This window comes from Cavia porcellus, unplaced genomic scaffold, assembly GCF_034190915.1.
Source record: "Cavia porcellus strain 051 isolate PalLab524CR breed Dunkin Hartley unplaced genomic scaffold, mCavPor4.1 scaffold_17, whole genome shotgun sequence".
Lineage (NCBI taxonomy): Eukaryota > Metazoa > Chordata > Mammalia > Rodentia > Caviidae > Cavia > Cavia porcellus.
Genome location: NW_026947500.1, coordinates 24,831,775 through 24,848,333, shown reverse-complemented (window position 1 = coordinate 24,848,333; position 16,559 = coordinate 24,831,775). Strand labels below are relative to the sequence as shown.

At 39.5% G+C, this 16,559-nt stretch overlaps 1 protein-coding gene, 1 long non-coding RNA gene and 1 other non-coding gene across 4 annotated transcripts in view; 1 reads left to right on the top strand and 2 right to left on the bottom strand.

Annotated features, from left to right (window-relative positions):
- Positions 1-16,559, bottom strand: part of Pacs1 (phosphofurin acidic cluster sorting protein 1) — a 161,412-nt gene that overhangs the window by 102,182 nt on the left and 42,671 nt on the right. The gene's annotated exons all lie outside the window — the stretch shown is intronic.
- The window catches only part of LOC134470888 (uncharacterized), a 73,943-nt gene that overhangs the window by 15,282 nt on the left and 42,102 nt on the right, over positions 1-16,559 (bottom strand). The gene's annotated exons all lie outside the window — the stretch shown is intronic.
- On the top strand, positions 8,403-8,542 carry LOC111756333 (small nucleolar RNA SNORA2/SNORA34 family). The gene has a single exon (XR_002790823.1). It is a non-coding gene; the product is annotated as a small nucleolar RNA SNORA2/SNORA34 family (small nucleolar RNA).

Genomic DNA, 16,559 nt, shown 5'->3' with positions numbered 1-16,559 from the left:
TAAGTGACAAAAGCTGCTAGCTGCTTTCAACTGCCCGCTTAGGAGGTGCTTATTCACCTGTGCAGTTTCAGTAACAGTGACTTGAAAACTTACTTAACATAACCAAACCAGTAAAAAGAACTACTGTTAGAAATACTGCTGTTAGCACAGAAACCTGGTGTTCAGTTGGCCCCACATAGACAACGCTTCCAGAATCTAGGGAGATGCATCCTCATGCACCCAGAGTGTCAGCTGTTTGAGGGGTATCTTTCTTAGTTACCTCACGTATTCATCACAAAACATATGATATGTGTAGTTATCTCCATCCTGTAATCAAAAGATGCTCCCAGCATAGATAAGTAACTGTGTCTCAAGGTTTCAAAAGCAGCCGAGCCAGATTCAACATAAAACTCTTTTAAACGACAGCTGTCTTCTCACTGAAAACAAGCAGCAACTTCTCCATTCAGCAGCATATGGGTCACTCTGCTGCAGGGACATTGCCTCTGAAGTCCATTCATGTATTTAAAATATAGTCACTAGCTGCTGTCACCTGCTAGAGCAGTCACAACACTAACACAACCATGAATGAGGCAGACCCAATGCCCTACTCTCCGCAAAGCTGGATTCAAAACTGGTGAGAGGGGACAACACAACGAATGAATCCAAAACACAAATAACAGTACCAGCAAGTACTAAGGACTCTGTAAAACCGACTCAGACCAACCCTGAGGTTTAGGGAAGGCTACAGGGAGTATGTGTGTGAAACATCAATGCAGAGAATTGCAAAACAGAGCCAGCCAGGAAAACTGCTAGATGCCAAACCTCCCAGGTTAGAGCTGCAAAGCCCTTTCAAAAAAGCCTCTGAAATTACTGATTTGATATTCGTGTATAAGGTTGGTCTCCAACTCAGCAATCCTTGTGCCTCTGCCTCCTACATGCTGGAATTACAGGCATGTGCCACCATGCCTGGCCCGAAATCAACCTTATTACAGTAAAATTTACATACAATAAAATGTACCTAGGTTGGTATAGTGGTAGAGTGCTTGCTAATGCCCTGGGTCAACAGCCAAGATAAGAAAAAAATAAAAAAGAGTAAGAAAGGAAGGAATAAATAAATAAATGCACTCATTTTAAATGAGCAGTTTAATGAATTTCGACACATGTTTTACCATGTCAAGACACGGAGTATTTCTATCTTGCTCTGTGCAGCCAGGCTGCCCCTCTACCCCTGCTCCAGGGAACTATTCTTCTTTCAAGGTGTCTCAGTTTTTCTTTTTTCTCTTTTCTTTTCTTTCTTTCTTTTGGTCCTGGGGATTGAACCCAGGGTCTCGTGCATGCTCTACTCTAAGCTAAACTCTCAGCTAAATTCTTACTCATTTTTTAAATTAAAAAAAATTATAACTGAAAATTTTCAAATATACACACAGAAGACCAGCAATAATGAACCTACTTTATTAACAGTTTTCTGGGGGTTTTTGTTTTGTTTTGTCTTTGTCTTTTTGAGACAAGGTCTCAGGGGCTCGGGATTTAGCTCAGCGGCATAAGTGCCTGCCTTGCAAGCAGGCAGTCATGAGTTCGATCCCTGGTACTGATTAAAAAAAAAAGAGAGAGACAAGGTCTCGCTATGTGGTTTAGGCTGGCCTTTGAGCTTACTTTATAGCCCAAGCTGGTCTCAAACTTACAATGATTCTCCTACCTCAGCCTCCCAAGGGCTGGATTACAGGAGTGCACCACCACATCTGGTCATCAACAGTTTTTTAACAGGCCAATCCGTGACCATCTCTGTCTCACCTATACTCCCCCAACCCCCTTTATTGTTTTGTTTTTTGTGGTGCTGGCACTGGAATCCATGACCTGTGTTAAGCACATGTTTTACCACTGACATACACCCCATCCCTGCCAGATTATTATAACGTGAATCCCAGACACCATTTTTCTTCCTATGTAAATATTTTAATATGTATCTCTAAAAGAAATTTTTCAAAAACTTACCAGGGGCACATTTAAATAACGTGCAAGTCTTAGTGCCACCAAATAGTCAGCGTCCACATTTCCCAGAATGCCTCACTGTTTTTGTCTGAGTGTTTGTTTGTTTTTCAGGGCTGGGACTCAAACCCAGAGCTTTGCACACATTAAGTGTGTGCTCTACCACTGTGCTAAATACACCAAGGCCTCTGCCTCTGATACCTTCTTTCACTTTGAATCAGATTCATATTCAATTACTGGTCCATTTATCTATTAAAGTCTTTTTTCTCTCTTTAACGAATTTCCTCTTTTTTTGTTGAAGAAATTGGTTTTTCCTGATCCTAACAAACGAAGTTACCCAAGTTTCAAACAGTTTGAAATTTACTGACTGCATCCTACAAAAAAAATCATTTACTGTGTTTGTCTCTTGTATTTCCTATAAATCTGTAGTAAGATGCATAGGTTTCTCTCAAACGCAGGGGATGTGTTAGTTGGTAGTGCAACCTGACAGGTGATACAGTGTACACCTTAAGGACATACGCACTGTGCACTGTTCTTTTCAGACTCAATTTTTTGAAAAACAGCATCTTTCTCCTCAATTAACTGAAAATAAAAGTATTATATTACATTATATTAAGACCACTTAATCTGGAGAATAAAACAGGGGACCAATCCCCATTTACTAAGACTGGTGATTCTGGTGACAGTGCCCCTACTTACAAAGGGACAAGTATGCCTTGATTCAGTCTGAAATACAACTGGCCCTCTGTACCCATGGGTTCTGCATTCAAGGGCTTGATCAACTTTGAACTGAAAATATTTGGAAAAAAAATATTTGGCCAATGCATATGGGGATGTGCACCTGGAACTGCAGCTACTCAGGAGGAGAAGACAGGGGGATGGCTTGAGTCCAGGAGTTCAGGACCAGATGGGCAACACAGTAAGGCTCTGTCTCAAAATAACAAAATTATATCTGTACTAAACACGTACAGACCTTTTTCTTGTCATTATTCTCTGAAGAACATAATTAATATTCAGTGTTTCCACTGCAACAGGTGTTCAGATAATTTAGACGACTTAAAGTGAACAGGAGTATGTGTGTAACTCATAGTACATGTAAATGCTATGCTGCTATTTTATTTAAGGGACTTGAGTGTTACGGATTTTGCTATCTACAGGGTGGCCTGCAACCAGTCCCCTACTTACTACAGGATGACTATACTTTGCTTGCTCTATTAATCATATTATTAATCTCTTCTGTGAAGTTAGATTGACACATTCATTTCTGGCCTATCACAGTTCCTTTATCATATCTGCAGGTCACTGGGAGGAAATTCAGCCTGACGCTTCTACTGAAACCTTCATGCATATGCCCTGCACACAAACCTTGGTAAATGAAGCAAGCAACGTAAACCCAGCTGAGAAGCAGCCTGCTCCATCCTTGATGCAGCGAACCTCTTTCATTACCTCTTTGTTACCCTCCTCTGGAATCACAACTGGAAGAAACATGAACAGTGAATCAGTGGAAAGTTCAACAGAAAACCTACTGAGTTAAGCGCCTCTCTACTCTAACGTTTCTTCCTTCCCTTAAGGGAGGTATGTGCTTCTAAACACAATGAGTGTGGAGAGAAAGGGCTATTCTGGAGATCCAGAGGGTGTGGTAAGGTGACCTTCCGTTCTCTTTGGCAGGACATGTGCCTGCTTGACTAAAGCTAAGTAACTGCTAAGAAAACAAGAACCAGATAAGAAGAGAGATTGCTCATGAAGTTTAGGTAGCATAGAAGAGAAAAGTAGTTGGCATCTCTGCTTTGCCACGAGCTGGTAAAGAGGAGAGGTGCGTGTACTATAACCAAATGTGCAGAGGAAGTCAGAGTCATTAGTAGAATACATCAGGTCCTTCTTCCTTCCCCCTCTGATGAAGCACCTGCAGCACTGAGCTGCAGTAACAGCTACAGGCCCTGGGCTGCCAGTCGCCTCCCACTCATCTCTCTGCTTGGCTAGTTTTTCACTGCCTCCAGAAATAACAAAACACAATACTTATTATGCCAATAATCATTACCTGCTAAACATGAATTGCAAAGCACAGGCCTTTCTTACTTAAAAACAATGCAAAGGAGATAGCTTTTCCCTCATTCCTGCCACACCCAGGACAAGCACAGATTAAATTAAGAATTCTCAAAATTCCCAATGGTGTCAAAAGCATTTAAAGTTGGTAGGTCAAAGATTCATTTTTGTAGCAGACAACCACAAAGGACTTCAGTGTTACATACAGTGGAAATGATTGCAAGAAATTCTAAATATGGATAGATCAGTAATTTAAACCCTTTTAATAATGGCTGATGCTTTCTCTTCAGTTCAATATGTGACTCAAGTCAGGATCCAATTAAGGAAAGCAAGACCCAGCTTTCTGGCTCCACTGGGATTTACTTGTCCAGGACTAACCTGTCTGCCAGTTATGAATCTCTTGTGACTAACACAGGTACATTTCAGGAAACACCCAACTACTGGGAGCCAAGGGTGATGCAAAGCCCAAAACAAGACGCTCTCACCAGTCTTGAGTATTCTCCAGCAAGTCACTGCCTCTGCCTCTAACCAGTGATAACTTGTGGACAGCTACAAAAATAGTGTTGGGAGAAACCAGCAAACAAAAGATGAGGTGCAAATCCGACTGGCAAGCCTGAACATTGACACATCAACATCAGGGGGACCAGTGTACACATACCTGGAAAATAAGTATTAAAACTTGCCTAGATATTTCAATGACGTGGATACTTAAAAGGGCCTAGTTTTCCACTTCACTTTGCCTATATGAGTATAGTTAGACATTAGGCAAAAGATACCCATGGTAACTTTAATTTATGATTAATGTACATTTTCTTTCACTTGAATTATTTAATGCAACTTAGCTCTCTGATCCTGGAAAATCACTTGGAATCCAGAACATCTCAAAAGAGAGATCTTAACTTCTAAGGTCATTTTTACTTATTTTATATTTTATTTACTATAGAATTAAATCTCATTAAATGTGACATTCAACTCCCAGAACCAAAATAATTTTTTTTTTTTGTACCAGAGATCAAACTCATGACTTTGCATTTTCCAAGCAGGCATTTATGCCACTGAGCTAAACCCTCAGCCTCCAAAATAGTGATTTATCATATACTAATGTTTATCAGCAGCATCATTCCATTGGGCAAAAGATGGAAACCATGCTAACATTCACCAATAGAGAGATGGATATGGAAATAAACAGTTCCTCTTCGCTGGCAAGATGTTCTGCTGTCTACCTGTGGCACCTGAAAATGCAGAAGACCACCTGAGACCGTGAGGAGCTGGCCAGGACAAGTCTGCAGAGAGGATGGAGAGCAGGGAGGAAAGAACTGGGGTCCTCAATGCTGAGCTGCTCAGTCAACCAACAGGCGTCACCTACACCTAAACATAACTGAAGTAACCAGTGTCTCGTGGGTTAGGGGGCTGATGGCTCTGCTTCTTGAAGGTAAAAGTATTATAGTCAGTAACACTGACCTAAGAAGCTGTACACACCATGAGACTTACACAGCAATGAAAGGTGAATTTTATCTAATTAAAATGAACAGATGAAAACCTAAATCAAATTGCCCTCTTATCATTAAAACAAGAAAAGGCTTTTAGAACAGGTAAAGCACCAGGTTACAGGAAAAGAGTGGGGTGAACATTTAGCACCTCAATAAACCTGGGCCCAGAAACAACCCTGCATCAGTTATGCATTACTGAACTAATGAGAAGATGTTGACTTTAAATACAATCTTTATGCTTACAACCACCATGTGAGGTGGTTATGTTATTCTCACTCTATAAATGAGACACATGAAGCACAGAGAAGCTGAGTCATTCCCTAAAATGGCCCTTTTAGAGCAGTTTTCTCCAGCTGGAATGCTTTCCTCTCTTGACTAACTCCTACACATCCTTCAGGTTGCAACCTAAACAAACATCACTTATTTAGAAAGATACTTCCTTCATGTGTCCTGACAAGGCCTAGGCCTGCTTTTTGTTCCATGGTAGATTTTGCATACCTATCGTTATGTAACCACTTGTCTTCCCCATAAGATGGCACCTGCCCTGTGAAGGGCTGTCCCTTGTCCACCACTAGTCAGTATTTCCAAAACTGCAGCTGGGCATGGTGACACACACCTGTAATCCCAGCACTCAGGAGGCTGAGGCAGAAGGATGGTTCCAAGTTTGAGACCAGCCTGAGCTATAAAGTGAGCTCAAGCCCAGCCTGAGTGGCATAGCAAGACCCTGTCTCAAACAAACAAACAAACAAACAAACAAACAAACAAAGCCAGGCTGGGAGTTCCTCATGATTCTAGGTGGGAAGCAGGAAGTTTACGTAATCCTATGGCAGTACATGGTCTGACATGATTAAAGTTTTCTAGAAATGTACTAGCTGGACTCTGAAGTTTGTTAAGTTAGGTGAAAAGCAGGTAAGGAGGAAGGGTACGTAGACAGAACTCAGATGTGTGTAGACAGAAGGAGACCACACACCTCTAGGGAAACTTTAGATTCACTAAGGGTGGAGTTTGATATCAGATAGCAAAAAATGAAGCTTGGGAAACAGGAAGACTTAGTTTTATATCCAAAGAAAGCAATATGCTGTACAGGCCTCTAAAATAACCTACTCAATGGAAACCCTGACAGTAAGTCAGACACCATGATTATTAAGTTCCTCACATGGATAACTTCAAGTTATCTTCACAGTATTCCTCATTATTACTTCTTCCCTGAGGAACTGGAAGGCCAAGACACTAGACAGTGAGTAAATAGTAAACCCAGGTTTTGAACCACAGCTGTGCTGTGTGACTCCAGTGCCTAGGCTCTCTTTTTACTTATTTTTTTGAGACAGGGTTGCTCTGTAATTCAGGCTGGCCTTGAACTTACTATGTGGCCCAGGATGGTCTTGAACTCATAGTAACGCTCCTGCTGCAGCCTCCTGAGTGCTGAGGTTACAGGTGTGTGCCATCATGCTCAGCCTACTAATACTTATGCTCTTAACTATGATCTAATACAGTGCAGGTGAGCCCACAGCACACATGCCATAGTGAGCTGTTTGTATCACTAAAAAGCTCTAAAAGATTTGTGTCACCAATCTAGCACATGTCCAGTTCACTGTACACCGATATGGTTATATAGTTGAATATAATTCAAATTATGTTCATTCTACTAGGGAAACTGGCTATTGAAAGGAATGCCCATTTTTTCATCGAGCAAGTCATAACAGATAATTTCATAAACTGAGTTTGCTTAATTGAACTACATAACTAGTATTCAATAAGCTTTTTTTCAAGTCTTTTTTATTTCAAAGAGAAAAAAAGAAAACAAAATTTCAAAACACATCAATTAGGGGGCAACAATGGTACACACTTCGCACACTGTCATCCCCAAATCATTCACCCAGAGCACAGGATATCTGCATTCAATTGTCCGAACAATACCAGCACAAATCTTTCTCTTCAGTGACCTCAGAGAACTCAGTAGTATAACTATCTTAACTATTTTTATATACATATACACACATATACATATGTTGCTTCTTTCAGTTCCTCACTCTAGTGGGATGCTTACACATGTGTCTGATTTATTTCACTAATGAGTAGAGTCTCTAGCTGCATCCATTTACCCATAAAAGTCTCCAGTTTATCCTTCTTTATGGCTGAATAGCACTCCATTGTGTAAAAACACTGTATCTTTCTTATCCATTCCTCAGCTGATGGGCATTTAGTTGTTTCCTAAAGTCTAGCTATTACAAATTGTGCTGCTATAAACATGGGTGCACACAGATTGCTGTGGTATGATGTTTTTAATTCTTTTTTTTTTTTTTTTGTATTTTGTATTTTTACTGGTATCAGGGATCGAACTCATGACCACAGGCTTGCAAGGCAGGCGCTTAGGCCGCTGAGCTAAATCCCCAGCCCCTGATGTTTTTAATTCTTTTGGAAAGATACCCAAAAGGGGAATAGCTGGGTTGAATGGGGAACCTAGCTTTTTGAGGAACTGCCACACTGATTTCCTGTGGTTGCACCAGTTTATACTCCCACCACCAATGGAGAAGGGTTGCTTCTTACCCACAGCTCCTCCAGCATTTGTTATTGTTTGCTTTCTTGATAACAGCCATTCTTTCTGGGGTAGGGTACAATCTCAGTGTTGTTTTAACTTGCATCTCTCAAATGACCAGTGATGTTGAACATTTTCCACATATTTATTTGCTGTTTGTATTCTTAATTTGAGGAGTGTGTATTCATCTCAGATGCCCATTTTTGGATTGGGTCTTCAAATCTGGGAGGACTGATTTTTTTATTCTTTATATGTTCTTAACAGTAATCCTTTGAGGTAGAGCTGGCAAACATTTTTCTCTCATGATGTGGATCAACAGATTTTTATAAGTGACAATAAAAGGAAAATTACTGAAAATAATTGTGATTCTGGCCTTGAATCAAGGCTGGCAGCTTCCTGATGCTGTTGGTTTCAAGCTGGAGCCTAAAGAGATGTCTTTCTATGGTCTATTATTGGCCATTTCAGAACTTGGGCAATGAAATGGTCAATTCATTAGAAAGAAACAGCTTGGGCTGGGGATTTAGCTCAGTGGCATAAGCACCTGCCTTGCAAGCAGGTGGTCGTGAGTTCGATCCTTGGTACTGATTGAAAAAAAGAAAGAAAGAAAGAAAGAAAGAAAGAAAGAAAGGAAGAAAGAGCTTCAAGCAACCCCTCCCCCACCTGGTGAGCAGCTGTGAGTGTGGCAGGCTGTGGTGGCCGGGGACTGGAGCCACCAGCATTCACTGGGACCCACACCATGCTGGGACCTGGTGCACCAGGAAACCAAGCAACCCCTCCCCCATTGCCTATTTTGTTTTGTTGAACTTCAATATACATGAAAGTATGGACAGCTATTTTGAAGAGAAGGAGAGACTCTATGACAGCCATTGATGACTTTCCTATTGCCTATGTTTAAAGACTTAAAATGCCTTCCTCATTCTGTTCAGATCAGTTTTATACTATGTTGTTTTGTGTGAATTCACTGTATGCGAAGACATGGACAACTATTTGGAAGAAAACAAGAGACAATAAGATAGATAGTGAAGATCTCAGGTCATCTAGCTTTGAAATTTATATCTCTTACATTGCTTTGTTATGTCCTATTTTGTTCTGTTTTGTTGTGTTTAATTTTACCCCCTTTAAAATTAAAACTTAAAAAAATTTTGACTTGTTGCACACTGAAGGCAAGAAGGGGTCACCACCAGAGAAAACAGCCAGGCTTCTTTCTCATTCCTGTTCATCTGCTCCAACTGGTGTGGTCAGATCCAGAAACACAGCCTCGGCATGTGCCACCAGGGTTTCTGCCATTATGCAAAGGATATAGGCTTCACTGAGTTGGACCAAGTGATCCTCCTTGAATAGATCTAAGACATCTACCCCAATGAAAGGAAGCAGGCTAGTTTGTTGTATATAAAATACACATTGTCCTATTGTCCCTGGAACTGTTTCCTTTAACCTATCAAAAATTATGCTAATCAAATATTAAACGCTCTTGCACCAGGGATAAAACTCAGAGGCACAAATACCTGCCCGGAAAGCACAAGATCCAGAATTCGATTCCCAGTACAAAAAAAAAAAAAAGTCAGACATTCTCTGTCTCATCAAAATTAATCTTCCAATAGAATTAAAATTATTCATTAAACAATTCAACCAATTATTGAAAACAGAAAGGGAAGAAACTGAAGAAATGACAGACAAATGAAATCTTTCCACATCATGCCAATGAGAAGTAAAAATATGGGCAAGAATTTCACAGCTAATAAACAAATGCACCTTGAGACCACACTCTTAAGAGAAATAAATTTCCATCTGTTTCTCTGGTGTGAGAAAACTAAAGTGTAAATAAGGACCAAAATGTATAATGATTATTTTGAAATAGAAAGAAAATGTTCAAGTGGGAAGGGGAAAGAGGGAGGGGGAAAGGAAGTAAGGGAAAAGAAAAAATGATGAGAAAAGAAAAACAAATAGAAACAAAGCTTTTGTAAAGGAGAGGAACAGAGTTTGAAGGGTAGAGAAATGGGAAAAAAGAATCAAGTTAATATCATGTACATGTACAAATTCCCTATATGAATGCGATTATTATGTATACCTATAATATACCAATAAACTTAATTAATGAAAAGAATTTTCAACTAAGGGAAATCTTCAAAATACTCAAGAGTGTTTAGAAAGCCATTTATCAGCAAAAATGCAAATGTACAAGGAGTGATCAAAAAATATAGGGAACATTTAAATGTATAAACTTATTGCCGTAAAAGACAGATTGCCAAGGAAGTATGTTCAAAGTAAATGGGAGTAGTGTCCTGACAGGCATTAATGGCAGTGTCTTTCACTATAATACATTTTTTAATATTTAAACATGCATCATATTTTTTTTTTCCAGGACCAGGGATCAAATCCACAACCTCCGTTTGCCAGGCAGGCACTTATGCTGCTGATCTAAATCCCCAGCCTGCATCATGTTTTTTCATCACATTTGCTGATCAAATGTTTATGGAAACTTCTATCAAATAAAAACATTACAATGTATCCTCATCCACCTTATTTGCTGGATCTAGCATTGTATAAATTCTGGTTAAACAACAAAGGAAGGTAAATATTTTGAATCAATTCAGAACATCCAGCAGTACAACTAAAGACCTCATGAAAGAGGACTTCCAGAACTGTTTCAGAAAGCAGCAAAAATGATGGGATAAGTGTGAGGAGGCCTACTGAGGGAGGTTAATGGTAATATTTTACTGTAATATATTTTTAAAAAATTTTAAATACTCACTATGGCTTCCAAACAGCCTACATATGCATGCACACTGCTGGGCTATAAATCACTCATTAAGACAAACTAGTAGGAGATCTTTCCTTTTAAAAAAAAAAAAAACCTCACTAAGAGTTCATAATCATAATTCTCATGGTTATACTAGACTAAACATCTACTAGTAGGATAACAGTATAGCTCAGTGGTAGAGCACCTGCCTAGCATGCACAAGGTCCTGAGTTCCATCATCAGCACCACAAAACAAACAAATGCCTATTAGTGCTAGCAGGTTTTGTTTTGTTTTTTGGTAGCAGGAACTGAACTCAGGACTCTGCACTTGCCAAGCAGGCACTGGGCCACTGAGCTATATTCCTAGTTCAGTGCTAGCAATTGTAAAACATGATCTCATTTCACTCTTATAAGGTCACTGTGATAGGTTTTCAGATAAGCTAAGACAGGCACAGAGTTTAAATAAACTGTTCAAGATTACCAGAGTGAAAAACAAAAAAGCCAGAATTCACACATAGGCCACTCTTTACCTGCTGTCTCTACTGACCTGAAACTGGCCTAGAGATGATCTGGTAAACTCATGAATCAACCACACTTTCTACTGAGACTTGCAGAGAGATTAAAGGACAGGCCTGATGCCCTTTAGCTACTTTACAGCACACCCAAGTATGGACCTGTATTTCCTATTCTGGAGTAGTTTTGACTCACATTAGATACCCTTTTGCTGGGAAGTACAAAAATGTTCCCTGTGACTAAATTCAAAACAGAAAGCAAGAATAAAGTAAATGCCTATTACTGTGCACAAAAGTAAGTACACCCTGTGCTTTGGTGGAAGACAGAAGAGAACTCTCAAACATTTCCTGTGTACTACTTGTAAGCAGTTAATAAGATAATGGGATTTCATGCATTGCTTTTGATACCAACATTTTAGCCTTCTATGTTTCACGAATCCCTTTTGATATCATCATTTCAGCCTTCTGGATTTCAGTAGGGCATTAAAAAGCATTAAGCAATAGCAGGCTTTTTCTCTAAAACGCTGAGTATTTTAGGCTTTGTGGGCCATTAATGTCTTTGATGTTAGCGGCTCAACTGTACTGCTAGAATAAGAAGAAAGTGATCCCAGACCATCCACAAAGGAATGAGCATGGCTGTGTTCCAATAACTTATGGACACAGAAACCTGAATCTCTTTATTTATTTATATTTATTGTTTTTTTGAGACAGGGTCTCACTATGCGGTTCAGGATGGCCTTGAGCTCACTCTGTAACCTAGGATGGTCTCAAACTCACAATGATCCTTCTGCCTCAGCCTCCTGAGTGCTGGGATTACAGGCAATGTGGCACCATGCCCGGGTAGAAATCTCAAATTTCATAGAATTTTCACACATCAAAAAATATTATTCTTTGGGTTTGTTTCAACTACTTAGAAAGGTAGCTCTTGGAGACCATAAAAGCACATTATGAGCTGTCAAGTCTGTTTATCCTGCATAAAAAATAAATAAATAAATAAATAAATAAAGAACCATGGGCTATGAGAAAGCAAAGGAAAAGCAGTGAGAGCACCCAGTCTATAGCACTGGTGCAGCCAGCTCTCTTAAGTCATCCCTGCTGTCGGATTCAGGTGCTCTCCTTTTGTGGACTCACTGACCCTGGAGCCTGTCTGTTTCCTAGTGTTAGCTACAAGGTATGAGGACTGACCGTCCAATCATCCACATCTTCCCAGTTAACAAAAGCAAGCTGAAATGGACACTCCAAAAAATACCTGGGAAAACAGGGAAGAAAAATTAAAGGGGAATCAGTTCAGAAATTCTTATGTTTATACAGACACTAGGTCTTGGCTTACGATCTTTAAAGTGGTTCGGGAACATGCACTTGACGGGTTTAATCAGTGGCTCACTCATTTTTTTTCCATCTGTTAATCTACGTTGTTTCTGTCCCAGAAACATGCAGCAACTCTCTGATCTAGTCTTACTTTTTCCTCCTTTAAGACAAGACATCTGACTTGCTTAGATTAACCTGAATGAGAACAACATAACATAAATTTAAAATAACCATAGAGTCCCCCAAAAGGTTCCAGGAGTTTAAATAAACTGTTCAAGATTACCAGAATAAAAAACAAGAGAGCCAGAATTCACACATAGACCACTCTTTCCCTGCTGTCTCTACTGACCTGAAACCTGCCTAGAGATGTACCCTGGGATTCTGCAGAACACAAAGGCAAAATCCGACCTATAATGCATCAAAATGAAATGATGGCTTAAAATAAAGAAAACCCAGGAAGCTACAATTACTAGACACAATATGAACATGTACATGGAAAAGTCTACCACATCATTATCACATAAGCATAAGACAGAAAATAAACATCTTTTAATCATATGGGGACAAAGGATTTGCTCAATGGCAGAGCATTTGTCTAGCAAGCTTGAGGCCCTGGATTCACTCCCAGTACTCCAAAACCACAACAGAACCACACAACTAAAACTAAAAAGCAAGCAACTGCATGGAGCAGGGTGAAAAGATGACCTCACAGATCCTTAAGCTTTACTATATAGCAGGGTCCTTTTGGTATTCTGGATCTCTTCTCAGAACAATATTTTGTAATGCATAAAATAAAATGCAACTAAAAAAAAAAAAAAAGGAAAGTAGTTACAGTAAAGCCCCTTGACCACACTCCACACTTCCTGTCTTCTTTCCTGCTTTATTTTTGCTGCCTAGCCTTTGTCACTGATGTGCCCCATCCTATATACGCTGTATTGCCTCAGCATGTGTCTCCCCAGCTCCGTGTATCAGTTCCACCAGGGCAGACACTCAAGTGTTTTGTTCATCACTCACAAAACCTAGGAAATGCCTGGATGTGACATATCCAATAAATACATGCTGAATGATTAGATGAACTTTCCATCTCCTAAGAATTGTAATCAGAAGCAGTTTTGTAGGCTGTCATTGTTAAGAAAAATAACATGCAACACTTCGTATTTACAAATTCCTTGGTTTCAAAATGGAACCTTTTGAAAACACAATCTGCAGAAAATTATCTGAGGACAAAGAAACAACATGAATTGCTTCAAGGTTAGAACAGAAATCAATGAATCAAAGAACAAAAATCAATGAATCAGACCCCTATTTATCAACTCTAAACCCTCGCTTCACTCTTTGCCCCAACACTTTTGCTGCACGCCCTTAAACCCAGTCTCTCCTCTCCTCCATGAAGACAGCTCACTGTACACTAACAGTAAGAGACATGGTCACTGGATTTGAGTAGATCCATAACAAACAACTATAAACTCCTCTGCAACAAGGTTCTAGGATTTCCAACTTCCAATCAAGGTGATTCTTAAATAAAGGAGATATTCTGCTTTTAAAATTCATTTTAATCACACCAAATGAAAAGGTTAGCAATAATTTAAATACTCAGACGTGACAGGATGCCTATACCATGTAAGAGGAAGTTTAAAGGCAAGACAACTAAAACCACCAGCGCATGTAATAATTTCTACCACCTGCAGTGCTTTCACACCAAGGTATACACACCATTTGGAAAGGCAAACCAAGCCAAAAAAAGAAAGAAGAGGAAGGAAGGTGAGGTTAACACTGAGGTCAGTTAGAATGAAAGCAAACTGGGTCTCACAATGTTTCATAACTAAGCAAGAAGTCAAAACCTAACAGGAAGGCCACTTTTTAGGTTGCTACAACAAATGTCAGCCTGCTCCCCTTGTATTTGTGAGACGCAAGGCTGAGGAAATGCTCTAATGTCACACAGGCTTCTAAGAAGACTCCAACCCATGTGCCTGCAATGTAACTTTCTAATTCTGCTTAAACATCTGAATCTTTCCCATCTGTGTAACGGCACATATATAGGGCAAGATATAAAGAAATAGGGGTTTTGTGCACTCCTAACTTTTTTGAGACAGAGTTTCTCTACGTTGTTTAGGCTGATCTCAAACTTGCAATCCTCCTGCCTCTCCTGAATGCTGAAATTGCATGTGTGTGCTACCATTCCAGGCTGCTTTTGAGTGCTAATTAACTAGCAACAGCTGGACATCAACAGAGGCTGGCACAACAGGATTTAAAACTGAAAACGGGAATTCATATTTGTTTGGCTTTAACCAGGAAAAGGTTGAACTACAGCACTGATGACAACTGTAATTACATTTATTGTAAGCAGAGATCAGTTCTAATCCTCCAACAGGTACCCACCTTTTGAAGTAATGAAGAGAACACTGTAAAACAACTCTGTAACTACTGATAGTGCTGCTGATTTATAATTATATCTAAAGAAAAACATAATGCTGATAATGCCTACAACTGTGAAGAACTTATAGTCCACCTTTTCTTCTAAAACAAAGCTTTTCAGTTATTTCAACATTACATTACAAAGTACAGGACATGTCCCACCCAGAAGCTTTTTTTTAAAAATGAGGTATAAGTAATTAGATAACTTAATAAGTAAGAAATGTAAAACTAAAAACATAAAACTATTTGCATTAATTTAACTTCATATTTGACTAACAGTGAAAACCGGAAATAAGTGAAATGTCCATTTAGTGGGGTTAAATAAACTGCCTTACAATTCTGCAGAAGACTGTATAGTTATTAACAAGTATAAGACAGAACCTATAAAAACTAATGCAAAAGTCCCTGAGACATGCAGGGTTTTTTTGTTTGTTTGTTTTGGTTTTGTTTTGTTTTTTTTTTTTTTTTGGTAGCAGGGATAGAAATCATGACTGTGTACTTCCAAAGCAGGCGCTTATGCCGCTGAGTTAAATCCCTAGCCCCTGAGACATGTAGTTTTGTGAAAAGGGCAGCTGAACAGTTTGTAGTGATTCTGATTATGCAAAATATACTTGCATATGGGGTATACGCATTGATCTTAGGCAAAGATCTGAGAGAATACCTGCCCAACAGTGAGGCACCATACCTTATTCGAGTATTTTATGAGACTCAATGCATATTTCACTTCTCTTAAAATAAAGTCTTATAAAGGAAGAAAGGACTAGATGATTCTATAAACTAAAAACAAGGAGGAAAACCAAAAGATAAAAACTAGACTTGATATTATGGTGTACATCTGGATGTGTCTCCCAAGGCTCATGCAGTCACAGCTGGGACTTTACAGAAGTGGCTGGATCTAGAATGTGTGATGCTGGGATCGGGATGTGACACGGAGACTGATTCATGGTGCAATGGTGCCCCACACCAGGTGTGAGTGCTACCAGCCCTAGGGTGGGTAACTGCATACAATATAAGGAACAAAAAGAGGGCTGCTGTCCTATGCTGTTTCTCCTCTGCGATATCCCTCTGCCATGCCACCCTGCCTTACACACTGTCAACTATGAACTGAATCCTCTATAAATAGTGAAATACAATAAACCTTTCCTTCTCTAACTTTGGGTGTCAAGTGTTTTGCCTCAGCAGTGAGAAAAGTAGCTAAAACGTTTGATATTTAATAAAGTACATTCATGTCAGAGCAAGTGTATGTTCATGAGGCAGCCTGACCACACCTATCCACCACTTCTCCATACAGTATTTTATTTTCCTGGTATGGGAATTGAACTCAGGACCTTGCACTTGCCAAGCAGGGGCTATGCTGCTGAGCTTATCCCCAGACAGTTTTTGGATTACCCCTACAATAGTTATTGACAGTAATGGGATAAATCATAAGCATAAAGAGTAAGATTTCTAATGTGGCAAGTATGATCAAAGCACATAAATCATATCTAAAAGAACTGAGGATTTAGAAAGTACATGTCTTATATTTTCGTGTCAAGTGAAGCTTTTCTTGG